The sequence below is a fragment of the Balaenoptera borealis genome, assembly GCF_965194805.1.
Source record: "Balaenoptera borealis genome assembly, chromosome: 12".
NCBI classification, from domain to species: domain Eukaryota; kingdom Metazoa; phylum Chordata; class Mammalia; order Artiodactyla; family Balaenopteridae; genus Balaenoptera; species Balaenoptera borealis.
Genome location: NC_138869.1, coordinates 41,166,502 through 41,193,869, shown reverse-complemented (window position 1 = coordinate 41,193,869; position 27,368 = coordinate 41,166,502). Strand labels below are relative to the sequence as shown.

At 45.8% G+C, this 27,368-nt stretch overlaps 1 protein-coding gene, 1 long non-coding RNA gene and 1 pseudogene across 14 annotated transcripts in view; 2 read left to right on the top strand and 1 right to left on the bottom strand.

Annotated features, from left to right (window-relative positions):
- The first annotated feature begins 45 nt into the window (after positions 1–45).
- Positions 46–8,871, top strand: LOC309608393. Of its 2 annotated transcripts, XR_014232863.1 has the most exons (3): positions 46–639; positions 2,728–2,841; positions 4,443–8,871. It is a non-coding gene; the product is annotated as an uncharacterized lncRNA (long non-coding RNA). The 2 variants fall into 2 exon arrangements; XR_014232864.1 differs by lacking the exon at positions 4,443–8,871 and having other exon boundaries at positions 2,728–3,911.
- Positions 8,872–13,384: 4,513 nt separating this feature from the next.
- Positions 13,385–13,923, bottom strand: LOC309608377 (mitochondrial import receptor subunit TOM20 homolog pseudogene; annotated as a pseudogene). Its single transcript has one exon. The product of its transcript is annotated as a mitochondrial import receptor subunit TOM20 homolog pseudogene (transcript).
- Positions 13,924–18,830: 4,907 nt separating this feature from the next.
- Positions 18,831–27,368, top strand: part of RAD54L2 (RAD54 like 2) — a 98,680-nt gene continuing 90,142 nt past the window's right edge. For 10 of the 11 annotated variants that reach the window (XM_082348147.1, XM_082348141.1, XM_082348148.1 and 7 more), the window contains exon 1: positions 18,832–25,406. The gene's annotated coding sequence lies outside the window, so the exon portion shown is untranslated. Of the gene's footprint in view, positions 25,407–27,368 lie in introns of all 11 variants that reach the window. The other variant, XM_082348142.1, reaches the window with a different exon arrangement.

Sequence of the window (27,368 nt, the reverse complement as noted above, 5' to 3'; positions counted from 1 at the left end):
TCTACGAGCCCCAAGTCGCGTGGAAAATGAAGTTCCGCCTCTAGGGGCGGAGCCCACCAAGTCTTGATTGGCGCGTGAGCAGTTTGCCCCGCGCGTTGACTTCTGGGGTTTGTAGTTTTTAGCATAAACGAGAACTGCTACATATTCATTGGCTGCTCAGGAAGGCGGAAGCGAAAAGCGAAAGACTCGATCCTCCCAGCCCAAAGCTAGAACGGCTGGATACCTTCCCAGTACCTTATTCGGCCTGTGTGAGAGGGAAGAGCCGTTGTTTTATTCTCCCATTGGCCCCATTATACCTAGAACCTACCAGGATCTAAGAAAATATTTCCCGAAGTGTATGAGAAATCACAGCAGTCATTAAGCAGAAGGCTCTGGTCTTCCTGTTCAAGACCTAGCCTGTAGGATCAATAAATATTTATCCTAGATATTATATGTGAGGCAGAGAAAAGGAAAAAATCAAAAGGAAATAGATTAAGGCAGAGCTGACCTCAGAGGTCATCTAATTTCTTTATTTTGCAGCTGGGAAAAGTGAGACGCGGAGAGAGTGAGTAACTTGACTCACATCACACAACCAATTACCAGCAGAACCAGAACGACTCCTGACTCTGACTCGGGGATCCCTTTTTGGAGACGTGAAAGGTAAACTCCACAGCTGAGCAGAATCTCTCCCTGACAAGATCCTATCGAGCCTTTATCTCTGGGAGTCCTGAGCAAGTTTCTGTGCATTTTTACGGAGTCCTCACAGTCAGCACTTTCACATGGGGAACATGGACACAGCAGGCCGTCTGCCATGCTCAGGTTCCATAGCTAGATTAAGAAGCTAGCCAGAGCCTGGGTGCTGGGTCTCTTGATTCTGTTCCCCACCAGACCCCATTCCCCGCTTTCCAGAAAAGAGACCTCCCTCCTCTTAAGTATGTAACTTGACACAGGTGATACTCAGGCACAAAATTCTAGAATGTTGGGTGGCAGTGTGGCAGACGTGCCACCTCTCTGCAACGCTTTCACCTGCCACAACACATAGCTCTGTTCTCTGTGCTTCTGGGACTTTGCCTATAATGGCCACTACCATTACCTCTGACTTTATATAGCTCTGAGCCAAGTGTTTTAACCACACTTTTTCATATAACCCTCACTACCACCCCACAGGGTAGGTACAGTTTGCCACCTACACAGATGAGAAATCTGAGCCCAGATTGGTGGCCCAAGGAATGGGGCCCAGGTTCATGGATCCAGAGGCTGGACTGATAACTTTCCTACATCAGTGCTGTAGCAACCCTTCACCTGACTTTCCTGCCATGCCTCCCTGGGTCATGAACCCAAAATGCATGAGAATGGAGCACTCAAGCCTTAGATACCCTCCATTTTTCCATGATCTAGCCAGTGCGGTGGTGACTTCCCCACTGACTGAGGTCCTGAAAGGCAGATCCCTTGTGGGAACCCAGGTTCCAGCTTGCCTCCTCCTGGCACAGCCTCAGCCTGCCACCAGATGGCACTGCTCCCCTTCAGAAAATCAGCCTGGGGCCCTGGGTAAATGATGGGAATAAGGGGCATGCCAGAGGGCCTTTGGAGAAGCCAGGGCCCAGGAGGCTGGGGAAGCAGAACAGGAGCTATACAGGACCTGTCTAGCAACTGCTTCCTCCATAATCTCTGTTCTATAATGCCTGTGCCCCCCATACCTCTGCCAAAAGCCCCCCACATACCTGCAGCCGCAGACCTGCAGGCACTCCCAGACTCCCACTCTGGGAAAAGACTGCACTCAGGTTTTCTGGGCTGCACACACATTTCAAGCACACTCACTGTCACATTTCGTAGGCCAAGGTAACGTGTGCCAGAGACACAAGCATGCACTCCCATGCACTGGCGCCAGTCCTCACAGCCAACACTTTCACATCTAAGTACATGCAAGTACAAAGCTACGGATAAATCAGGCCCACACACCCAGCTTGACCTGGCACATCACACCTGAATCATTGGAAAAAGAGATTCCTTGGCCTCTTTAGAAGAACATTTCTGGACTCTGTCTCCCTCTGCTCTGTGTGTGCCCATCTCCCCTTATGGTATGCCTCAAAAAGCAGCAGCCACCATCCAAAAGGGCAAGAAGTCATGCTTGCAGGGCTGCCCAGTGGCAAAGGGAGAGCAAGAGCAGCCCAGCCCTGGTCCCAGCACAAAGGGCTACAGACTTAGGTATGATCCAACCTGCCCTCATCCCCACACATGCCCATGCACTAGGGTAGGAAAATCAATAGCACCATGTCCTCTGAGCTTCAGGATGCTCCTCCTCTTTCCCCTATCCTCTGTCTTCCCCATCTCCCCCTCTTCCCTTTTCCACCACCCCTTCTTTCCCATCACTTAACTTCCAGGTTCACCGGACCCAGGTGCTCCCATCAGCCCTTCCCCACCCTGGTGCCACCACAACTCCTGTGCCTCCTCCTGTCCCACATCTATTCCCACTCTGCTGTTTGCTGAGCAAGACTGCTACTGCAAGTGTCCAGGAGTCACAGGAGCCACCGAGGAGAGGCTCGGGGCTTCCAGGCTCTGGGCTTCCAGGCACTGGGGACCCCAACCTGGACAAAAAAGGGAATTCTAATCATTCACTTGGTGCCCTCCCCCTTCCTGGGGGCCCCTACAGCCCCCTAGAAAGATGGAACACTACCCCTGTTGCCCAAGAGGTGTGCAAAGCAACCACCCTGTATGACGGCATCCACATCCACCATTCTCATTTCACAGAGTGAGAAACTGAGGCTCCACCTCGTCCAGTGGCCACAGACGCTGCAGTCTCCAGAAGTCAGTACCCCCTCCTGCTCCCACAGGCACAAGTTCACAGAGGGACCTAAGACTCAGGTGAGAAATGAAGCAACGACCCCCCAGTCCCGCCCCAATTCCCACGTACCAGGACCCCAGCCAGAGTGAGGAGCCCCCAGAAGAGCCCCATGCGATATTGAGGACATACTTATATATTTTAAATTATTCTTTATCTGAAATTAAAATTGAACCAGACATTCTATATATTATCTAGCAACCCCACCTCAGAACCACTGCTCAGCCACAGACCCCAAGGACTCCCCTTGATGGCCCCCATGGCCTCACTTAAATCACCTGCAAAATAGTTAGGAGTAAATCAGAACAGCTGCCTCCCAATGGGTCTCATTAAAGGTTAGACGGGCCAAGCAGTCAAGGTTGCCTTATCCGAAAGCTGATCTGGGTAATATCAGGCTCAGAGTCTCCCTTCTCCCCATTCTCTCTTTAACCCTATCACCGATGGTGACAGATAAGAAAATAGTTTGCCTCTTTATTGGGAAGAGTTTGCAGAAGGAGATAGGTCAGCAGTTGAGTCTAGCTTTGGAGGTAGACAGACCTGCATCCTAACACTAGTGCTCCTGTAATTGGCCTAATTACTTCACCTCTCGAGCTTCAGTTTCTCCAGCTGGAAAATGGGAATAATACCTCCTTTCTAGCATTGTAATGAGGACTAAGTGGAACCATGCCTGTAAAGTGCTTAGCTTGGGGTCTGGCACACAGGAGGTGCTAGCTAAGTGGTGGCTATTTCTATTGTGATTACTCTTGGTCTGTGGCTGTCCCTATTGCTGTTCTTCAGGACTACCTCAGCCCTGGCTGATTTCTCTTTGCCCCCGGTACTACTGCCTGCTGGAAGAGCTCAAGCTTTCCTCATCAAAATGAGAAATGAGCTCCTTACCAGAAAAATCCTGGGGCACATTTTCAGACACACTGGGAAGTAGTGGAGTAACCACTCTTAGGGATCATCTGTCTACTCTCTGTCCCAGCACAGAACTAAAAACTGAGTGGGTCAGAAGGTGGATTTTTTTTTTTTTAACATCTTTATTGGAGTATAATTTCTTTACAATGGTGTGTTAGTTTCTGCTTTATAACAAAGTGAATCAGCTATACATATACATATATCCCCATATCAGAGGGTGGATTTAAGAGGATCTGCTCCTAGGCCTCCTCATGGCTGAAAAGGCTGTCGTCGATCAAGGGTGAGGGCAGTCAAGGCCAAGGAGCTCCTTAGATGTGAATTCAGACATGTCACCCTCCCCAAACCAGCCTGTCGACCCTGCTTCCCTGCTGAGATGAAGCCTGCATCTGGAACCCTGCCCAGAGTGCACTCACTTTTTTCCCTGGGGTCCTCTGGCAGGATGGCAATGTCACAATCAAAGTAGAGTCCAGAGAGGATGGCCAGAGATGGTGTCCCCTGGGCCACCCTTACAATGGACCCGCCCAGCACAAACAGGGGCTGGAGCATGAAAAGGCCCAAATTCTGCCCTCCACCTACTCCCAGGACCTGTCAGATCCCCGAGCCTGGCTGCCAGTTATCATCCTTGCTGACTCCTGGGGCCCTGCTCTTCCCAGAGGCTATGCTCCAGGTAAGAGTTAGAGGTTGGAGAACAGGGTACAGGGGAGGTAAGGAGCCTCTTCTGCCTCAGGTTTTTAGAATTGTAAATCCTTCCGGGAAGAAACAACAGTGGAGTCAGCATTGGAGAGAGAAGCCCTTGGATTTTGACAATGCCTGTTTGTAAGCACAAGACTTTTCTACAGGATTCAGGGATCTCTGGCCTGACCCACCTGAAGGTACTCTGGGGACTGCTGGCATAGACCCTGAGGAAGACTCAGGTCAGATAAAGCTTCCCACCCTATCAGTTCTTTCACTTTGAAAGGCCTGGGGCAGAATGACTTTGTTTGATGGAAGGAAGCTGATCTGACTGTCAATTCGGAGGTCAGAGACCCACCACTACCACCTGAAGTAATCACCTACTGCCCCACCCCCAAACCTGGCCACGTTGGACCTGGACCCCAAAGAGGTATTGCCAGATATAGCCAGGAGTATCCAGTTAGTCCTGGGAGCCGAAGTTATCAAGGGGAGGTGTTTCTAAGTGCAGAGGGTGTCCTGGGCTCTTACTATGAGACAGTTCCTCTTCATTCCCTCAGAGGTAGGGGTGTCTCTCCATGAAAAGTCACATGATGTTCCTGGGGGGAGCCCCTCTGCCCTGCTCCTTCTTCACCAGGCCCAAACTTGTCACAGGATAGCCTTTTGTGATGTCACAAAGCTGGCTGCCTCCCACAGGACCAGGGACCGGGACAACCAGGGACTACTGGGCATGACTTGGGGAGATGGAAGGCTTCAGAAGTGGCCTTTGGACTCTGGAGAGGGGTCTTGAGGGGCTCAGGTTGTAGGGGGTGAAGGGGTCTGTTGGAGACCTGGGGAAGAAGACAGTTTCTCAGATTCTGGTCATTGCCAGGAGGTGAGAACAGCTGGGGCTTGGGGCTGTGGTCTTTGGCTATGGGTTTGTCCCTCAAGACCCAGGGGGAGGGGGGGAAAGGAGGGCCCTGCCCCAAATGAGTACATATAAAGGTCCTTTTCACTGGTGTTCTGGATGTTCCATGGCAAAAAGAGGTTAAGACCTCTGTCTGAGCTGGGGACCAGATCTTCCCTCAACGCAATCCATCCATGATCATCTACTTATTGAATATTCCACCTGCTTCTCGGGCAAGCACATGCGGCCAAATTCTGCTGCGTTAATAAGCAGCCCTGATGGCCTTGGGGCACCTTCACCTGTTGAACTGCTCAGAGGAAGAAGACTATCAGGAGAAGAAATGCAAGTCCCCAGCGTTCACTCTCTCCAGAGTGTTGAGATTCTCACTGCCAGAGGAGCCAACCCAGGGGAGAAAACAGGAGGGAGGAGAAAGCTTCACTACAGAAAGTGTGGAAAGTCATCCACTGTTGTCGAAGGTCACAGTTGGTATGTGGAGGATGAGGAGAACCACTTGACGGGAGCCCTGTTCTAAAAACCAATGAACAAAACTGTTTTCCGTGAAGTTAAGGATTCCTGTGCCTAGCCCTGTACCTGAATCCCTTGGACTGAGGAGGATGCAGCACACAGTGGAGATGACAGGTCCTGTCCTCAAGGGCCCACAGTCTAGGGACTGAGTGAGCGTGCCCAGCTTCCTCCCTTAAAGAGAAGGCTAATGTCCCAGGAATGTGGCCCAAAGTCCCAGGAAATGGTGGGGCAGCCTAGAATCCAGGGGCCCCACCTCCCAGGCCAAGGCCTTACATTTCCCTGAAGGTAAGAACAGACTAGAATCTTGAGGGCTTTTGACAGTTGAGCCAAGGCAGCTTCACACTGCCCTTCAGGGTCTGCAAGTCTGGGTCTTGGGGTCACTCATTCTTTTGAGAGTGGCTCTTCCCCACGTGGCTCCTCTCTTGGCCATTTTTGTTGCTGCATTCAAGACAGGCCTCCAGAGAGAACCTCCTGCTGTCTGCTCCATAAAGCCAGTGGGTATGCTGTGGGGATAGACCTGGCCTGAGGGGTAAGTGACTAGAGGGTGACTCTGGGTAAGTTTCCCCATCCATCCCTCATAAGTTTACTAGATCCATGGTTTTCAAATTTTGATAGCATTATTTTAGCACAGAATTTTTTTTTTTTAACGCAGTGAAATCTTGTACACCTGTTCATTAAGTAGATAAGAGAGCCATGTTGGTAGTTGCATTACATGGTGTGTCAGAGTCCCTACCAATTCTGAAGAACCTCCTACAGTTCCAATAAACTCAGTTTGAAAACCACATGCCACATGGCTTCCAGACACTTCCAGGTTTGGCCTGCCATGAATTTGTGGCTTCAAAGCCCAGGCTTCATGGAGGATGAGAACAGGCCAAGGAATGCCATGTTTAGTGGCCCCCTCAGAGCCCTGCCATGAGTACCTTCCCCCACTACCACTTCCAGTTCCTGGTTCTGACTCAGCTTATTTACAACAGCCAATGCATCCCCAAGCCCACCTCTCACCTGCCCTTCTGCCGCCAACTTTGCTTCTCTCTTGCAGGCTCTAAAATCAGCATCCAAGCTTCTGTGGCCCGAAGCCCACATAGGAGTCCTAAGTCAGGAGCATATCAGGCACCTTTCTGTAGCTGAGTTCAGTAGGCAGGAAACAGGAGGCTCCCTTCCTTCAGGTAGCATTCAGCTTTGCTTGACTCTCTTCTGAGACCCTTGTAGCTTCCAGAATTGTCCTTGTCCTTTTTTTTAATACAGAACATATTTGATTTTGTGAGGCTGATAGCCTCACCTAGGAGCCAGAAAAGGCCCAGGGCAGCCTGGGTGGGGGACAAACCCTGTCCTCCCCAGTTCTCTTCCCCTAAGATGCAGAGCAGAGAGGACCCAGGCAAGGTGGGCTCTCCACACCACAAGCCAGGGCAGACCTGGATTCCAGGGGCTTTTGTTCCAGAGAATCTCTGAGAAGCATCATGGCCTTGGCTACTTTCAGGAGGACAACGAATTCAGGAGAGCAGAGTAATGATGCTGTGGAGCTTGTTACAGAGAAAGGCAGCTACACTGCAGCTGAGAACAAAGGCTGCTCTGCCTTTATGGCTGGGGAGGCATGGTAAAGAGCAGACACTCCCCACCGCCAGGCAAGCGTGGTGAGGGAATGAACAAGGATCCTCAGTAAGCCGACAGGCTAATGTGAGGTTCCCAGCCTTGGCTGCACATTTGAATCACCTGTGGTGCTCTTCAGACCAACCAGTGCTAGGACCCTGTTCCAGACCAATTAAAGCAGTATCTCTACAGGTGAGGCGCAGCCATCTTTGTTTTCCGAAGCTCCCCAGGTGATTAATTCACAGCCAAGGCAGAGAACCAGTGGCCTAGGAGGAGAGATTAGCATTAAACAGGATGTGGGCATAATGGTCTTCACACTGAGGTGGGGCCTAGAGTTTTGAAATCCTGGAGGCCAAGTAAGCTGGGCCCTGCTGTCACTGGAAGCCATGGGACCCCCTCTTACCCACCTACCTACACACCCACCCACCCGCCACACACAGACTAGAGCATCTATTTTGGGGAAAACAGGACAGAAGGCTCAGGGATCCAGCTCCAGGGAAGGAGAGTGTGCACTCTGGTTTAGAATCTTGACCCTGCCCCTCTCTAGCTGTGTGGCCCTGACAGCCCTTCTGAGTCTCAATCCTCATCTGTAAAATGAGGCAATATTGCCTGTTTTGAGGGTGGTTGCAAGGAACCACTCGGCTCACAGGAAGAGCTCCAGATATGGGGCTGTTAGCAGCAGTAGCAGCCCTAACTCAATCTGTCAGCACGGCAGGGCCCTAGTGATCACCTGTCCAATCGCTTGGTTTTTTTGCACAAAGACCTCAAAGTCCAGAGGGGAGAAATTTTCGCAGGCCATGCAGCCAGCCAGAACCGTAATCTCCCTCCACCTAGGCAGCTTTGCATCACAGTGCCCTTCCTGTGTGTGGCTTTAGCTCCCCTCATCCAGCAAAACTCCGAAAATGAGTACTGGGGCTTCTAAAGAAGCAAGCAAAGATTTTAAAATACCTCTAGAATGTCTTATTTGAGATGCCTGGTTGACACCCTTGGGGCAGAGGGTGTGCTCAGCCTATCTGGCTACTTGGCCCTAATGTGCTGTTTGTTTCCAGTCCCTTTTGACGTTCTTGGTACTTTGGTGCCAACTGTGTGGCCCCCTAGGTATATAAGAAGGACGCCACCCTGCCCCTGGAGCCTGGGCCTGGAGTTAGGAAGGGCAGAGAGGGCAGGGAAGAGGCATGGTTGGTTTTCCATATAAGCCTTTTTTGTGCTCTGACTTTGAAGCCAAAGCATTACACTGAGCATGTACTACTTTGATAAAAAATAAAATTGGTATTGAAAAGTAAAACTCTGCATGTCATTATACATTTCTCAAAACCCGTAGAATGTACAAGCACCAAGAGTGAACCCTAATGTAAACTGTGGACTTTGGGTGACAATGATGTGTCAACATCAGTTCATTGATTGAGAAAAACGTACCTCTGTGTTGGGGGATGCTGATGGCGGGGAGGCTGTGCATGTGTCGGGAAAGGGGGTTTTAGGGAACTCTACTTTCTGCTCAGTGTTGCTGTGCATGTGTCGGGAAAGGGGGTTTTAGGGAACTCTACTTTCTGCTCAGTGTTGCTGTGAACTTAAAACTGCTCTAGAAAGAGTCTATTTATAAACAAACATAAATAAATAAATAAAATTTTTACATTCCCTCTATAAGTGATATCTTATGATATAATAGTACCCTCCTCATGGTGTTTGCAAGGATTACATGATCTAATGGACATAAAGGGCTTAGCCTGACCCCGGTGATTGCTCAATATGTGTTGGCTTTTGTGTTTTATTCTAAAGCCATCTCTGTCCTGTGGTTCCCTCTCAGGTGCCACTCATGGGAGGAAGATGGGAGAAACAGGCCATTCCCATCCTTTATCTCAGAATGCTGAGGCACCAGAGCCTTTGTCACTAGCTCAATCACATGGTTTAACTGGTGATGCAACAGCCAGGCCTCTGGGGACAGTTTCTAACCTCTGTTGGGGCTGAAGTTTGCACTCACTCCAGACTCCTGACAGGTACTGAGCACCTACTTTGTGCAAGGTCCTATGCTCAGCCCTTTGAAGGTTTCCCTCATCAGTCCTATGAGGTAGGCATCGTGCTCCATTTTGACAAATAAGTAAACTATGGCTCAGAGAAGTTGACTAACTTGTGCAAGGCTGCTCAGCTCTAAGGACAAAGAGAACAGAGCTGTTCTCTCATCCATTAGGAAAGGAGGCACAGGAGGTGAGCATTCAGCCAACACACCAGGGACTTCTTGGCCTGTGGCACTCAACCGTGCCCCTCAGCAGCCTCACGAAGATGCCACCTTGGAGAACAACATCTTCTTCCCAGAGGGGCTGGAGCAGCCCAGTGGCCTCCACCAGGTGTTGGGACACCTTCCCTGAGGAGAGATGAGGAAGCATGCCAGTTCCCCCTCTTAGAGGGCCTGGGGTTGGAGGTGCTGGAGCAGGAAGCCTGATTCCCCCTGGCCTACCACATCCTTTTTAGGCAGCTCATGCCTCCCTTTGTGAAGCCCTTGCCTGCTGCCTCCTCCAGGTGAAGGGGAGATGAGGAGGAGGAGCTCTCCTGGAGGTCCAGTCCTTCAATGTGGTAGCTGGGCACAATTTGGGAAGGCCTCCTGCAGGTGGTATGAGAAATAGGCTGCAAAGGAGGTTAAGAGAAATAGATGAAGGGAACCACAGGAAGAACCCGAACTCTGATTTCCCTCGGCCTCCTTAGAACTGCAGATGCATCTCTCTCTCCTGCTGCTCACTCATTTGCTCGTTCCTTCATTTATTCATTGAGCATCATGTGCTGGGCAGGAAACAGGGTCCTGCCTCATGTTCATAGGCTCTTAGGAGAGACAGCCACACAAAAAGCCTTACAATGTGACAAAGGCTACAATGAACATGTTCTGGGACCCCCAAAGGCTGCTTAAGAGGTTAGAGAATCCAGGACAGTTGACATGTAGCTCTTGAAAGTCCAGACTTATATTTCTTAACTCCCAAATATGCTTACAAAGCAAATGAATGCTTTTTATAGGAAAAAGGTGTTACTTTGATCTTAAACAATACTGAGTTCCCCAGTGTTGTGTTTGTAAGCCCCACATCCAACTATGGAACATTTTTTTCTGGATCCTAGTGGATCTTAGCTCTTTTTTTCCATTTTAAAATTGTGATAAAGTACACACAACATAAAATTGACCATCTTAACCATTATAAGTGTACAGTTAAGTGGTACTAAATACATTCATAATGTGTAACCATCACCACCATCTGTCTCCATAACCTTAAGTCTTTTCATCTTGCAAAACTGAAACTCTATACCCATTCAACAATACCTCCCCATTCTCTACTCCCCCCAGCTCCTGGCAACCACCATTCTACTTTCTGTTCTATGAATTTGACTAGATACCTCATAAAGTAGAATCATACAGTGTTTGTCTCTCTGTGACTGGCTTATTTCACTTAGCATAATGTCCTCAAGGTTCATTCATGCTGTAGCATATGTCAGAATTTCCTTCCTTTGTAAAGTTGAATAGTATTCCATTGTATCTATATACCATCTTTTGTTTATCTGTCTAGCTGTTGATGGACACTTGGGTTGCTTCCACATTTTATCTATTGTAAATAATGCTGCTGTGAACATGGGTGTGTAAATATCTGCTTTCAGTTCTTTTGGGTACATACTCAGCAGTGGAACTGCTGGATCATATGATAATTCCATTTTTAATTTTTTGAGCAACTGCTATACTGTGTTCCATAGTAGCAGTACCATTTTACATTCCCACCAACAGTGCACAAGGGTTGCGGTTTCTCCACATCCTTGCCAACTCTTCTTATTCTTGTTTATTTCATTGCTAGCATATAGAAATACACAGTTGTGTATTGAGTTTGTATCAGCCTAATTTTCTGAATTCATTTATTAGTTCTGACAGTTTTTTGTGTGGAATCTTTAGGGTTTACCACATAAGGTCCTACCATCTGCAAACAGAGATTATTTTACTTCTTCCTTTCCAATTTGGATGCCTTTAATTTCTTTTTCTTGCCGAATTGCTCTGGTTATCAATTTCAGTACTGAAATGGCAAAAGCAGCCATCATTGACCTGTTTCTGTTGTTAGAAGAAAAGCTTTCAGATTTTCACCATTGAGTATGATTTTTGCTGTGGGTTTTTCATTTATGTTTTTTATTATGTTGAAGTAGTTTCCATCTGTTCCTAGTTTGTTTCATTTTAATCATGAAAAGGTGTTGAATTTTGTCAAATGCCTTTTCTGCATCAATTGAGATGATCATGTGCTTTTCCCCCTTCATTCCATTAATGTGCTGTGTTACATTGATCGATTTTAGAATGATGAAACATCCTTGCATTCCAGGAAGAAATTGCACTTGGTTGTGGTGTGTAATCCTCTTAATAAGCTGCTAAATTTAGTTTGCTAGTATTTTGTTGAGGATTTTTACATCAGTGTTCATAAGGGATAGTGGTATGCAGTTTTCTTGTAGTGTCTTTATCTAGCTTTTGTATCAGGGCCTCACAGAATGAGTTAGCAGGTGTTCCCGCCTCTTCAATTTTTTGGAAAAGTTTAAGAAGGATTGGTATTAGTTCTTCTTTAAATGTTTGGTAGAATTCACCAGCGAAGCCATCAGGTCCAGGGCTTTTCTTTGCTGGAGATTTTTGATGACTGATTCAATCTCCTTACTAGTTATAGGTCTATTCAGATTTTCTATTTCTTCATTATTTAGTCTTGGTAGGTTTTATGTTTCTAAGGAATGTATCCATTTCATCTAGGTTATCCAAGTTGTTGGCATATAATTATTCATAGTAATCTCTTACAATCCTTTTTATTTCTATAGAATCAGTAGTAATATTCCAACTTTCATTTCTTTTTTCTTTTTTAAGTACCAAGGATCTTTATTCTCAGGTCTTATACTGAATCTGTGGCTGCAGATAATGTCACTATTTTGAGAATTATCTTCATTCTTTGCAAGTCTTCAGCCACAAAGTTACACCTTATTCTCATAACAAGATAAGTGAATCAGGCTGGAAGGGGATTAAGGAGGTACACTGACGATAAAAGCAAAGGGGAACACACACTTTTACAAGCATATTGTCCCAGTTACCTTGAAAGTTAAATTCCAGATTAATTTACAAAAGTAGTGACAGTACCATGATTTAAGTGAAAATCAACACAAGTTACACCTTAAAAAAAAAAAATCAATTCAGAAATGCTAAGTCAGGCAAGCATGCAAAATTCAGAGTATTAAAAAATGCAACTGGTTGCCCAAACAGATATATCCCTCAGAAAAAGGGATTTGAAAATGCTAAACAGAACCAAAGGAATTAGAAGCTGAATTAGCAGACCAATTCCCTCATTTTATAAATGAGGGCAGACATTAACTGGCGAAGCTTACTCAGCTAGTTTAAGGGTGTACACAGATCTAATTCCTGGTGCTATTTGCAACTACACATATCTAAAATACAAGGAGATAAATATCCGGAACACATTAGGCCCACTGATTTAAACAAAACAGTTCAACGGTGGGGGTGAAGTTGTTATTATAGCATAGCAGCACATTATACGTATGTAAGATATTAAATGGAAAGAAAGAATCTCTTAAAGATTTTAATGCTCAGTTTTAATACACAATCAAGTTTCCATCCAATTTTCTGATGTATAGCGAACTGTGCATTCTTCAGTTTTCTTCTACACATTTTTTGGCCTATCCTTCAAAACTGAGCACTGGGTATTTTTAATGTAAGTAATGTGATGTTATATATGTACATTCTAATTGCACGTTTTAGGAATAAATAAAATCCATATTTCAGTAACTGATAATGTATTTATAAAATGAAAACCTCTCTATCAAAATACACTTTTCACTGGGAAAAATAAATAAAACAGACAAATGGATCTACACAAAGTAAAAATTAACTTTGGTAAATTTCAGTGTGGGACAGTCCATAACAAGCTTATTTGCCCTTACTCCCCCAGAGCTGATCATCTTCCAAGTTAAGATTTTTAAAATATTTTTAAATTGAGATTATTATGTTGACATTTGTTCCTCATTCCACATCATCTTCAGCCAAGCTCTGAGCACTTAAAATTCTCTGACTAGTTGTTGGGAGCTTAGTCAGAAGCCTCTGGAAAACTGGTGGTGGAACAGTTTGCTGCAACACTTGCAGTAACTGCTGTGGCTGTCCACACACAGCAATTGCATTTGTCAAATGGTCCACACCCTTCTCATATTCACCTTGAGCTAGTAACTCTTCACCAAGCTGTATTTCTTCAAGGAAGAATTTCTGAACGGCTTCAGCATCTTTAAGGTCAGGTAACTTGGAAAGTCCAGCTCTCTCCTTGGCAAGCTTCTGTTTCTTTCTTCGTTCTCGCAGCCTGTTCTTGAAGTTGGGGTCACTCCGTCTCCTGTGGTCGAAGTAAATGCAGGACCCAATGAAAAGGGCCCCGCACACGCCGGCGGAGATGGCGCTGTTCCAGCCCTCTATCTTCTCTCCAACGAGGCTTCGCAAAGAAGCCGTTAGCTCAGAACCCTCAGAGCGGACTCCCACTTTCATTTCTGATTTTAGTAACTAGAATCTTTTTTTTTTCTTGGTCAGTCTAGGTAAAGGTTTGTCAGTCTTATTGATCTCTCAAAGAACCAGCTTTTGGTTTCATTGACTTTCTCTATTTTTCCATTCTCTATTTATCTTCTAGGTCCTTACCTTGCTATGGGTCCTTTCCCCAGAAAACTGTCCATACACATCAGAGTCTGCATACACAGTCAGTCTTCACAGACCCCTGAAACCAAAGGATCTCCATTTACAAATTTTGGTGCTGAAGGGCTTAAAATTCCAGTGGTCCCTGAAAGATTAAACTGGGTAAAGAACAAGGCATAAGACAAGCAAAGGGACCAGCACTGACAACTCATCAGGCACTGAATCAGCGAGAGCCTCTTGAACTTTATTGTGGTAGGTTGGGTTGGGGCCTGAGCATCCGCATTTCTCAAAAGCTCCCAGGGAGGCCAGGTTGTTTGTTCTGGTCATGCTTTGAGCAATGAGAGTCTAAACAACCACACGCCCTCTAGCTCTGCTTCTCAGGTAAGTTCCCCTCTCCATAAAAGGCATCCCCAGGTAAGCAGGTGTCACCTTTACTCCTCCCTTCTCTTAACCTCATTTTCAGTTACCAAGACCTGAGATGCCATTTCCTAAACATCTCTGACTCCATTTGTCCATTTGTACCCCCCTCTTCAGTTTAGTTCACCACCGTCTCCTGCTTGGACCATTGTAGAGGTCCCCTTACCCCCAGGTGTGATCCCCAACCTCCACCTGTGGTGCAATTTCAAATGTAAGTTGTCTTAAACTTTTCTTTTTTCCAAAACAAAAACCAAATTTATTCAGCAGACATTTTAATTAAGAAATCCGATAAATTAGGACCACCACAATTTCAGACACTCCAGTGTGAAGTGTACGTCAATAGCTACATCAGGAGAATGAAAAAGACATTGAATCTTTTTAAAAAATTAGTTTAGCTCCCTTAAAGTTTGGGGGTGGCACCTTATTTAAAGTGCCTTCAAGTTTCATATGGGTAAAGCCAGCGGTTTCTCCTCTTGGAGAGTCACATTTAAGAAAACAGTTTCGAAAAAAAAAAAAAAAAAAAGAAAAGAAAACAGTTTCGGTCACTCACAAGGAGCTGGTGGCAGGAGGAAACTGAGGGGAGAGAACCCATGAAAGCTCAGGCCCAAAGCTCCACGGAGGGCCAGAACAGAGCAGAAAAACAGCCGGGGTCTCATCCATGCAGTGCAGACATGAGGAAGGGTGGAATACGAAAGGCCGGCCGGGAGGACAGAAGAGAGACTCGAGATTGTTTATGCCTGTTTCTGAGAAAGCTCATGGCACAGCCAAGAGTGGCCTCACAGGAAGAGGAGGAGTTCTGGATAGAAGGAAAGCACAGAAAAAACCAAATAACTCTCCTCACACACCCCTCTCCACCTATATGTCCTCTGGAGACTCCAAGAGGTAGCAAAGCGCAGACAGGACTCTTCTTGGAGCAAGAGAAAGAAAAGACACAGGGGTGAGTTAGCTCTCCCAGGAAGCCCACAGCCTTCCACCTAAGCATGTCTTAAACTTTTAATGTGACTTACAAGAGCCTGTGTGACCCTACCCTTGGTCATATCCCTAGCCTTGTTTCTTTGTATCTTACTCATGCAGTTCCCCCCTCTTGGCCTTTACCTATCCTGTTCCCCCCACTCAGAATCCTCTTATCCATCTTTCACCCAACTCCCACTTCTGCTCCTGACCTGGCTTGCCTATTCCCTCCCTCCTTTCACCCCAGTCTAGGTTGGGAGCCTGCCTGGCCAATCCTGTCTGAATTAGGGCAGTTGTGATGATATCCAAAGCCCCTGAAGCTCCTTTAAGCAAAACAAGGACCTGATTATAAGGAGAGAAAGGAGGTGAGTATTTTTTGGACTCCACAGCCGGGAACCCTGGTCCTTTCTTCCCTTTCTCCTTTGGGACTCTCAGCCCACTGCCCTCTGACTGTTTACTTCATAGCTCTCTGCATCTTTGAAACTTGACTCCAAGTTTTGGGACCATAAAATCCAATTGTAATTAGGTATTCTCCCTGGGCCAATCAGCTACTGCTAGGGAACTGACACATAGTACAAACATACTCTATGAGCCTCACTCCTGAGTGAGTGGGCAGTTTTGGAAAGGGGAGTAATGGCTAAGCAGACACCAAAGGTGTCTCCTACAACCCTTAGGGTATTTACCCTGTGTTTCCCTTTTGCAGTGGTGTAACTGCCTTCTATTGGTCTGCCTCCCCCAGTGGGCACAAGCTCTTAGGACAAGGGTCAAGTTGTATAACTCTGTCTACAGGGCTGAAACAGAATGGCCCAATAAGTATTTGTGGAATGAAGTGCCAAGAAAGCCCAAAGAAAGGACTGGCCTTCAGGTTCATGGAGGCATCACAGAAGAGGTGATGTTTGGGCCAGGCCTTAAGCAGAGTAAGTTTACTAACTGGGAGTAGAGGTTGAGCAAGAGGGAATGATGGCCCTGAGGCCTGAATTGGTCCAACCACACGTTACTGAGCACCCAGTGATGAACAATACATTGAGTGATGTTATGGGAATAGGGTTAGGCCTAGAAATGAGTAAGAAGTAGATGAAGGGGAGATTAGACTCCTGGAGTGTCGAACCAAATGTTTCCTCCTTTGAACCTCTGCTGATAGTTGGTTCTCACAGGAGTTAAGAGTGTATTATAGGGCTTCCCTGGTGGTGCAGTGGTTAAGAATCGTCTGCCAATGCAGGGGACACGGGTTAGAACCCTGGTCTGGGAATATCCCACATACCGTGGAGCAACTAAGCCCGTGCGTCACAGCTACTGAGCCTGCACTCTAGAGCCCGTGAGCCACAACTACTGAGCCCACGTGCCACAACTACTGAAGCCCACACGCCTAGAGCCTGTGCTCCACAACAAGAGAAGCCACCACAATGAGAAGCCCGCACACCACAATGAAGAGTAGCGCTACCCGCTCGCCACAACTAGAGAAAGCCCGCACGCAGCAACGAAGACCCAGTGCAGCCAAAAATAAATAAATTAATTTTTAAAAAATATATGGCACTTAAAAAAAAAAAGACTGTATTATAATTATGTTTGTGTGTCTGTATCCTCCAGGAGCCTCAGGGCCTGTGTGCTTTTCATCTTTCTATAACAAATCCCCAGGGTTTTGTTTTGTTTTGTTTTAATTGAAACTGAATCACCGCATGGCAAATGGGGGCTGTGGACAACTCTTAATATTCTGTTCAATACATGTTCATGGAACCCAGTCCTGTACCAGAATTTGAGGCTACTGAGATGGACCAATCTGGTCCCATCTGGAAGAGTCAAACACAATTCCAATAAGCATGAGGTAGGTGCTATCACCAAGATAATTGCAAAAGTGCAACTGAGTCTGGGGAATCCCAGCGAATCTCGTGTAGAAGTAAGAGCTTATAATTCCTCTAGAAGGAGATGGTGGAATTGACTTAAAACAGCAAAGATGTTAGCCAAAATTTCTCTGAACTAAATAAACCTGCACATACGTTTAGCACTTTGAAAGGTTGTTTATAGCCATTTTTCTCATTTCTTTCTCACCATTGCAAGCATGTTATTCCAATTTTACAGATGAAGAACCCATCTCAGGGAGGTTAAGTGATTTGTCCAAGGTCATACAGAATGTGAGAGGAGCTGCCTCTGCCCCCCTACCACCAACCCTAAGGAAGAACCCCTCACTGCTTAGAGGAAGTTTCAGCTCCTCCCAGATACTTCCAAGGTCTCTACAGACCTCAGAGTCTGTAAGTGGGGACCATTCTTCCCACCCTATTCAGAAAAATGTGTATTGATCACCTACTACTTGGAAGGCATCATCCCTACTACTTTGTTGGAACCTACTCTCAGAAAAGCACCAGCATAACAGTCATTTACCTATGGATTAGTAAACACTTTGTCTTCTCACTGTGCAACGTGAGTATATACATATATATATATATATATATATATATATTCTTAGATCTGTGAATATATATATATTCTTAGATCTGTGTTCAAATTATAACTCCACCGGTTACCAGCTATGAAATCTCATGTAACTCAACCTCTTTGAGCTTTAGTTTCTTTTATTTATTTATTTTTTAAAATCTTTTTACAAAAATATTATTTATTTATTTATTTTTGGCTGCGTTGGGTCTTAATTGCTGCATGCCAGCTTTCTCTAGTTCTGGCGAGCAGGAGCTACTCTTCGTTGCAGTGTGCGGGCTTTTTTTTTTAAATTTATTTATTATTTTTGCTTCGTTGCTGTGCGCGGACTTTCTCTAGTTGTGGCGAGCAGGGGCTAACTCTTCGTTGCGGTGCGTGGGCTTCTCATTGTGGTGGCTTCTCTTGTTTCAGAACACGGGCTCTAGGCGTGCAGGCTTCAGTAGTTGTGGCACGTGGGCTCAGTAGTTGTGGCACGTGGGCTCAGTAGTTGTGGCTCGTGGGCTCTAGAGCACAGGCTCAGTAGTTGTGGTGCACGGGCTTAGTTGCTCTGAGGCATGTGGGATCTTCCTGTACCCAGGCCCGAACCCGTGTCCCCTGCATTGGCAGGCGGATTCTTAACCACTGCACCACCAGGGAAGTCCCGGTGTGCAGGCTTCTCATTGTGGTAGCTTCTCTCGTTGCAGAGCACGGGCTCTAGGCATGTGGGCTTCAGTAGTTGTGGCATGTGGGCTCAGTAGCTGTGGCTAGCGGGCTCTAGAGTGCAGACTCAGTAATTGTGGCGCACGGGCTTAGTTGCTCCGCATGTGGGATCTTCCTGGACCAGGGATCGAACCTGTGTCCCCTGCATTGGCAAGAGGATTCTTAACAACTGTGCCACCAGAGAAGTCCCTAGTTTCTTTTAAATTGAGGTAAAATTCATGTAACAAAAAATTAACCATTTAAAGTGAACTACTAAAAAAGAATGTATATATATATATATATATATATATATATATATATATATATACATATATGTGTAACTGAATCACTTTGCTGTACAACAGAAATTAACACAACATTGTAGTCAACTATATTTCAATAAAATAAATAAAGTAAGCAACACAGTGGCATTTAGTACATTCACAATGTTATGAAATCACATATCTAATTTCAAAACATTTTCATCACCCCAAAATGAAACCTCATACCCATTAAGTACTTATTCTCCATTGTTCTCCCCACCACCCCTTTTAGCTCCTGGCAACCACCAATCTGCTGTCTGTCTCTATGGATTTGCCTGTTCTGAATATTTCGTATAAATGGAATCATACAATATGTGACCTTTTGTTTCTGGCTTATTTCGCTTAACATATTGTTTTCAGTATGTTGTAGTATGTATCAGTATTTCTTTCCTTTGTATGGGTTAATACCATTTCACTGTATGGATATAACACATTTTGTTTATCCATTCATCTGTTGATGAACACTTGGGTTTTTTCCACCTTTTGGCTATTGTGAATAATGCTACAATGAACACTGGCATACAAGTATCTGTTTGAGTCCATAGTTTCAATTATTTTGGGTATATACCTAGAAGTGAAATTTCTGGATCATTTCATAATCCTATGTTTAACTTTTTGAGAAACCATCAGTTTTCCACTGTGGCTGTGCCATTTTATATTCCCGTCAGTAACACACAAGGGTTCCAATTTCCCCATATCCTCACTAACACTAGTAATTTTCTTTTTTTTTTTTTACATTATTATTTTATAATAGCTGTCCTAATGGGTATGAAGTGGTGTATCATTGTGGTTTTGATTTGCATTTTCCAAATGATTAGTGATGCTAAGCATCTTTTTATGTGCTTATTGACAATTTGTATATCTCCTTTGTATATCTTCTTCAAGTCCTTTGACCATTTTTGAAGTGGCTTGCTTGTTTTGGTTGTTGTTGAATTGTAGAAGTTCTTGATATATTCTGGATATCAATTCCTTATCAGATACATGATTTGCAAATATTACTTCCATTCCATGGGTTGCCTTTTCACTTTGTTGATAGTGGCTTTTGATGCACAGTGGTGTTTCATGAAGTCCAATTTGTTTATTTTTTCTTTTGTTGTCTGTGCCTTTGGTGTCATATCCAAGAAATCATTGCCAAATCCAACATCATGAAGCTTTTCCCCTTTGTTTTCTTCTAAGAGTTTTACAGTTTTAGATTTTACATTAGGTCTTTGATCCACTTTGAGTTAATTTTTGTATATAGTGTAAGGAAAGGGTCTAATTTCATTCTTTTGTATGTGGATATCCAGTTTTCCCAGCATCATTTGTTGAAAAGACTGTCCTTTCCCCCACTGAATGATCTTGGCATCCTTGTCAAAAATCATTTGACTAGGGCTTCCCTGGGGGCACAGTGGTTAAGAATCTGCCTGCCAATGCAGGGGACACGGGTTCGAGCCCTGGTCCGGGAAGATCCCACATGCCACGGAGCAACAAAGCCCCTGTGCCACGAGTACTGAGCCTGCATTCTAGAGCCCGCGAGCCACAACTACTGAAGCCCACGAGCCTAGAGCCCATGCTCCGCAACAAGAGAAGCCACCACAATGAGAAGCCTGCGCACAGCAACGAACAGTAACCCCCACTCGCTGCAACTAGAGAAAGCCTGCACGCAGCAACAAAGACCCAACTCAGCCCAAAATAAATAAATAAATAAATAAATTTATTTATTTATTAAAAAAATCATTTGACTATATGTGAGGGTTTATTTCTGGACTCTGTTCTATTCCATGACTGTCTTTATGCCAGTACCATACTGTTTTGATTACTGTAGTTTTGTGTAGTAAGTTTTGAAATCAGTTTTTTTGTTTGTTTGTTTTTTTTAAGATGGTTTTGGCTATACGGGGTCCCTTTAGACTCCATACGAACTTTATGATGGATTTTTCTATTTCTGCAAAAAATGTTGGGATTTGATAGGGACTGCATTAAATTTGTATATTGCTTTGGGTAGTACTAAAAATCCATGAGCACAGAATGTCTTTCCATTTATTTGTATCTTTAATTTCTTTTAGCAACACTTTAGAGTTTTTTTTGTGTGTGTGTACTAGTCTTTTCTGTCTTTAAGTTTATTACCAAGTATTTTATTCTTTTTGATGCTAGTGTAAATGGAATTGTTTTCTTAATTTCTTTTCATATTGTTCAGTGTTAGTGTATGAATACATAACTGATTTTTGTGTGTGGGTTTTGTATCCTGCAACTTTGCTGAATTCATTTATTAGTTATCACTTTTTTTTTTTTTTTGGTGTGGACTCTTTAGAGTTTTCTACATATAAGATCATGTCATCTGTGAACAGAAATAATTTTACTTCTTTTTCAGTTTGGATGTCTTTCTTTTTCTTGGAGAGAATGGATGTATTCTCTGTAGAAATTTTTTAAAGCATCTGTTTCTATGACATCTGTCTATTGACTTGGCAAATGTACATGGTCATTTATCAGGTACTACAGTAAATCTGTGCTGCTTCCCTAGAAGTTGATCAGCAGTATCCTTCATACCCTCCCAGGACCAGCCCTGAAATTGATCCCTTCAAGACCATGAAATCTGGGAGCAGAGCTACAGGCTACTTTTCCACTCTCCAGAGCAGTCATCTGGTGGTTCTTACCCCACCTTATGCTGCTCCTGAGCTCTGGTCCTTCTGCCTAGAATTGTCCTTCCCTGAGCCTTCACATGCTTCTCTCTAGCATTCTTGGCATTCAGATTTCAGGTCACAGGTCGCCTCATCAGGGTGGTCTTACCCAATTCTTCCCTCTCCCGACAGCCTCTCTCCCATAGAGGTCTCTGGTTTTATGTTCTTTTCAGCACTTATTAGAATTTGAAATTATTTTTTACTATTTGTCTCCCCTATTTAGAAGGTAAGCTACTTTAGGGCAGAGACCTGTAATCTCTTGTTCAGTGCTAGATTAGCATCTGAAATACAGTTCGGGGACAACAAATGTCTGAATGAACATCCACATGGGACAGGTTTTTATTAGTTTCACTTTACAGACCAGAGTACTCCAAGCTCAACTTTGAGTATAGTTCTTCACTTCAGTGCATGGTTATAAGAGTGTCCTGTACTCAAACCCCACCCCTTATGTCCCAGCTTCAGTTTTTCCATCTTTGAAGTGGGGTGATACTTACACATACCTCATTATGTCGATGTGAGGATCAAATGCGTTAATAGCTCTAAAATGCTTACATTTATGCTTGGCTCGTCTTATTAGTATTCCCCAGCATCCAGCACAGTGCCTGGTACATGGTAGGTACCCAATAGGTAATTGCTGAATGGAGAATTTTATGATGCAGCAGTTTTGCTAGGTCTTCAATAGACTTTGGGGTGGATTTTTTTTTCAAGCCTCCCAGAGATTATAATCTAGTATAAGAGAAGCTGTGTACAAGGTGAAAGTTAAAAAACATCCCAAGAATAGGATGGCTGGGCTTCCCTGGTGGTGCAGTGGTTATGAATCTGCCTGCCAATGCAGGGGACATGGGTTCGAGCCCTGGTCCGGGAAGATCCCACATGCCATGGAGCAACTAAACCCATGCACCACAACTACTGAGCCTGTGCTCTGGAGCCCGCGAGTCACAACTACTGAGTGCGTGCGCTACAACTGTTGAAGCCCGCATGGCTAGAGCCCGTGCTCTGCAACAAGAGAAACCACCGCAATGAGAAGCCCGTGCACCGCAAGGAAGAGTAGCCCCTGCTCATTACAACTAGAGAAAGCCTGCACGCAGCAACAAAGACGCAATGCAGCCAAAAAAAAAAAGAATAGGATGACTGTCGAAGAAAGAAAAACAACTATCTGTCACCTTGGAACCTGGTTCAGAGTGATCATGTTTTTTGGCATCCAGAAGTGGGAGTAGGTTGGAAATGTGGCTGGTGGAAGAAGGACTGGGCTGATTTTCATGGAATGAGGAGGAGGTTAAACAGGTGAAAGGAAGAGGGTGTTTTTCCAGGTGTGGGTTCACAGTGATGAAGAAGGCCTAGTTATAGCTTCTGATTAACAAGTCACTGGTGAGTCTTCTCTAATCCCAGCAGGAAGACCCCAGATTTTTAAACCGCACTTGAAGGCAGAGCCATCAATAGGCAGCTATGCGTGTAAATCACTCTAGGGATTCCTCCCTAATATAATCCACTTTCCTACTGGTGAATTGGGGGGTAGCATGATCCCCAAAGGTGGTTGTGAGGGCATAACATTATTCAAGTTGTCAGGGAAGCTCCCAAGAGGGCAAGGAAGCAGTGATGTCACAGAAGGGCAACGGCATCTTGGGAGGAGGGAATAGAAGGGGCTTCCATCATCAGGGGAGCCAGCCCTGGCCCTCGTTGCTCAACCTCAGTGACAGAGGAGGCAGGTAAGTGTGGGTGTCTCTGATAGTTGTGTATTGGGTCTTTTGGGAGAGGGAAAGGAGATAAACAATAAGACTGCTCTCTCAAGTTTCTGCCCAGCTTCATTGGTCTCTTTTTCCTCACTTTGGTCATTTTTAGGGCTCTCGCCTGAACCTACTTTGACACTTGAGACCAAATCTGCTTTATGTGTCACACGGTAGTCCAAGCTAAGAGGCCAACTGGTGAAAATGTGGATTAGGGAGGAGTCGGACCTTAGGTGACCTCAGGATTCTGAGAAAAGTGAACCAGCTTTTGAGGCATCCTTTGTCCTTTAAGATCATAGGATGAAGTTCCCTTACTTGAGGGAGCAGAGAGCCTCCAGAGGTTTTGAGCATGCTGCTTTCTATCTATGAGCCTGCTGTTTCCAGATGGTTACCAAAATGTCTTTAGCCAGCTGAGCCCTTTCCTTACTTCCAGAGGATAATCTAAATGGAAATCCATGTGTGTACATGTGTGACACAGTGACAAAATTTAATTTAGGTTCAAGTGACTGATATCAGAGCTTTTCTGGAAAGTCTCTTCAGACAAGGGAGAAGGGTATCAAGGTAAAATTTCCGGAGTCTCAAAAGCCAAGGGGCTAAGTGAGAATGGAAAATCTGAGGACATGTGAAAGCTGTGATACTTTTAGAGCACCTTCTGCAGATCTAAATTCCCATGGATAGTTTGGGAACACACACTTGTATTTTTATAATTTAATTTGTTCCAAAAAATAACTGATATCTGGAGGTATGAAGGCCCAGAAGAAAAAGGAAGTGGGAAGGAGTAAGGATATTTTAAAATTAATTAATTAACTTATTTTTGGCTGCATTGGGTCTTCTTTGCTGCCCGCGGGCTTTCTCTAGTTGCCGCGAGCGGGGTAGCGCTACTCTTTGTTGCGGGGCGCGGGCTTCTCATTGCCATAGCTTCTCTTGTTGCGGAGCACGGGCTCTAGGCACGCGAGCTTCAGTAGTTTTGGCACGCTGGCTCAGTAGTTGTGGCTCGCGGGCTCTAGAGCGCAGGCTCAGTAGTTGTGGCGCACAGGCTTAGTTGCTCCGCAGCATGTGAGATCTTCCCGGACCAGGGCTTGAACCCATGTCCCCTGCATTGGCAGGCGGATTCTTAACCACTGCGCCACCAGGGAAGTCCGAAAAACGATTTTTTATCCTCTTGATTTTATGAGGAAAACAGAACCCACTTTCAGAATTTTTTCATCATCTCATCAATGTTCACTTCTTGGGATAAGGAGGAGGAGGAAGGGAACCTGGGGCTGTAGTGAAGAAAGCTGACACGGTTCACTCTTCTCGTTAACGGGAGCCCACATGGCAGTAATTCCCAACTTGAGGGAGGAGAACCTGCGTCCTTAACTTCCCCCTGAGTGTCAGTGATCAGGAAAGCCCTTTCTTTTCCCCGCTTTTTTTCCAGCTTCAGTTAACAGGAAACCGGACGAGAGGGGCGAAAACCTAGAGTTACATGGTGCGCATCAATTTCAGGGGTCCTTGAGAGCTGCGCCTAACCTCTGTAGGAGGCGATAGCAGTAGTAGCAGCAATCATCATTGGCAGCATCAGCAATGACCGATCCCCAATGTTGAGCCCCATATCTCCGCGCCAGGCACTTGCATCATCTCATCCAATCCTAACAAGCCTCCAGGGTTATCCCCAAGTGAGGAATGAGGAGGAACCGAGCCTCAATTGAAGCACTGACTGGTCAACGTGCCTCTCTGGTGGCTAGCGGGGTGCAAACCCATTCTGTCGGACCCACCACTAAAACCATTCCCAGGCTTCCGGCCTGAGATTTCCGTGCCTCATTCGCGCCTGAAAAAAGTTATCTGTAGCATAGACGGCTCTATAGAGGGAGGAATCGCGGTCCACCCGGCGCGGGGCAACAGCGGCCTCCACTAGTCTCTTAGCGGAACTTTCCTGTCGGCGGCGCGTGTTCCCGTCCGGGCGGCCGGGCGCGCGGGCCGAGAGGGGGACGTTTTCTGGCGCGGACCGCCAGCGGAGGCTGCGAGCGCCGCCGCAGGAGAAGACTGACGCTCAGCCGGAGCCAGCCCGCGGCGCCCGGGCCTGGCCGGCTGCCTCCCTTCACCTCAGCCGCCGCTGCCGCAGGCACTGCCAAGGCGGGCGCAGAGGAACGCTCGGCCACTCGGCCCTGCCCGGGCCGGCGCGGCCCGGAGCCGCGGCGCGGGAGGTGAGTGCTGGTGCCGGCCCCCGTCTCCCTGCTCGGGCCGCCGGGACCCGCAACAATGGGGGCCGAGTGGAGACGCGGCCCGGGCCCCTGGCGCTCAGCGGCCTGGGTCAGCAAGCGGGTCCCGGCGGCCCAGGCCTTGGGGCGCTGGATCCGACCTAGGGAACTCCAGCGGCCGGAGGCTTGGCAGGGGTCTTCGCCTCCACCCGGGGCCTTGTTGGCTTGGTATTTAGAATTTTTGTAGCCGGGAAAGGGAGTCATAGGGGCATGGAGACTTAACTCTAGAGGCGTGCGCTCTTAGCGCCTGATGCAGACGCTCTGGAGGCTGGCCATAGCGGTTGGATTGGGGGGAGGATGCGTTTGGAATTCTAGGGGCCTCAGTGTGCCTGGTCCCTAAGGCGAATCGAGATGCGTCTCTCCCTGCCCTCCTCCCCACCCCCTCCACGCCCCCAGGTCCGTGAACTTGGCAGACCGGGATCTGGCTGGGGAGAAAAGGTATTGAGTATCTAGCTTCTCTGAGGTAATCGGTGATTAGTTCCTGGAAAGGCAGGAGCTCAGCTGGGCACAGGGGAGTTGAGCAAAGGGGTGGATTCTCCAGGGCCCAGCATTCTGGAGTTGAGTGGTTCTCAGGTAGGGAACTTGTCACAAGAATGTCTCGGTGAGTAGTGTTGGCTACCTTGGAGTTAGGGTGAAGCTGGAGTTGTGAATCGGAGAGTATAGAGGAGGGTTGGTAGACTGCTGAAGTTGGAGAATTAGCTTTTTGTGGGCCATGGTGGTAGCAGCCTGTGAGATGAACAAGGGGCCTTTGCAGAGTGGGCTTCCTGATAGAGAATGACCTCTTACTGAGGGGGAGGGGTGACTCAGATCTTAGAATTCCTGTCCCTTGCTAGTGGATGTGGCTGACTGTGTTGGTGGCTGGGCACTGAGGTAGATGGTGCTGGAAGGGGCGTTTGGGGGCTGAATTGAGTTTGTTCCTGAATAGAAGACAGTGTGGACCATTCCTTCTTACTCCAAGTCAGAATGATAGCTGTCATCGACAGTGTTTTAAGTAAAGAATTTCTTTGTGGTATCTGGATCCAAAGCTTTCCTCTGTTCATTTTTTTTCTCCTTTGTTTTTGAATTGTGACTCATACTTTCTTTTCAGCACTATGGCTGTTGTTTATGATGATAGACAAACTTAGACAGTATAATATATATAAATTCTAGGGATTTTCAGTCCAATTCTAAATCTAAATTAAGAGCCTCTTTTCACTAATTTGTGTGTCATTGTTTAATGTATGCAACTCTAGAGAGGGATGTGAAAACTCTAACAGTTTATGTTGTTAAAAGTTCTTTATATCCCTAAACTTCATTTTCTCCTACTACCGTGAAGTCATTACGTTAAATCTGTTAAATCTTAGTGACCGTCATTTTAACTCTCCCAGGACATTATCTTCACTAGAAGTGTTGTCTGTCTGGTCTGTACACTGTGTCTCATCTGTATCATTGAAAGGCAATGTGCAAACTCCAAACAGCTGAGGCCTGCATCTGTGCACCAGAGCTCTCTCTATGTAGTATTCAGGCAAAAGTTGGTGTGTTGTCTATAGATGAGATATCAAATCTCATATGAAAAAAAAGTGTCAGAATCATTGCACTTTCAGAGTTTGTTTAGAGTGTTAGGAGTTGTATTGCCTCGTTGGAGTATATTAGAGTATAAATTTTAAGGTGAGATGTGAGGTAATTCTGGCTATTTGTAGTTGTACTGATGGTTCTGGGGATTGTTTTTCCCCTTAATCTTTAAAAAATCATATATTTCCCTTGCACTGTATTATTTCTGTCTGTCTGTCTCTTTCTCTCTTTTAAGTTTTCTATCTTAAGTAACTCATTCTTTCATAAACCAATATCTATTGAATTATGCCAGGCACTGTGTTGGGCACCTCTACAATGGTGATGTTTTTCGTGTTTTAATAGTAATAGTTCATATTT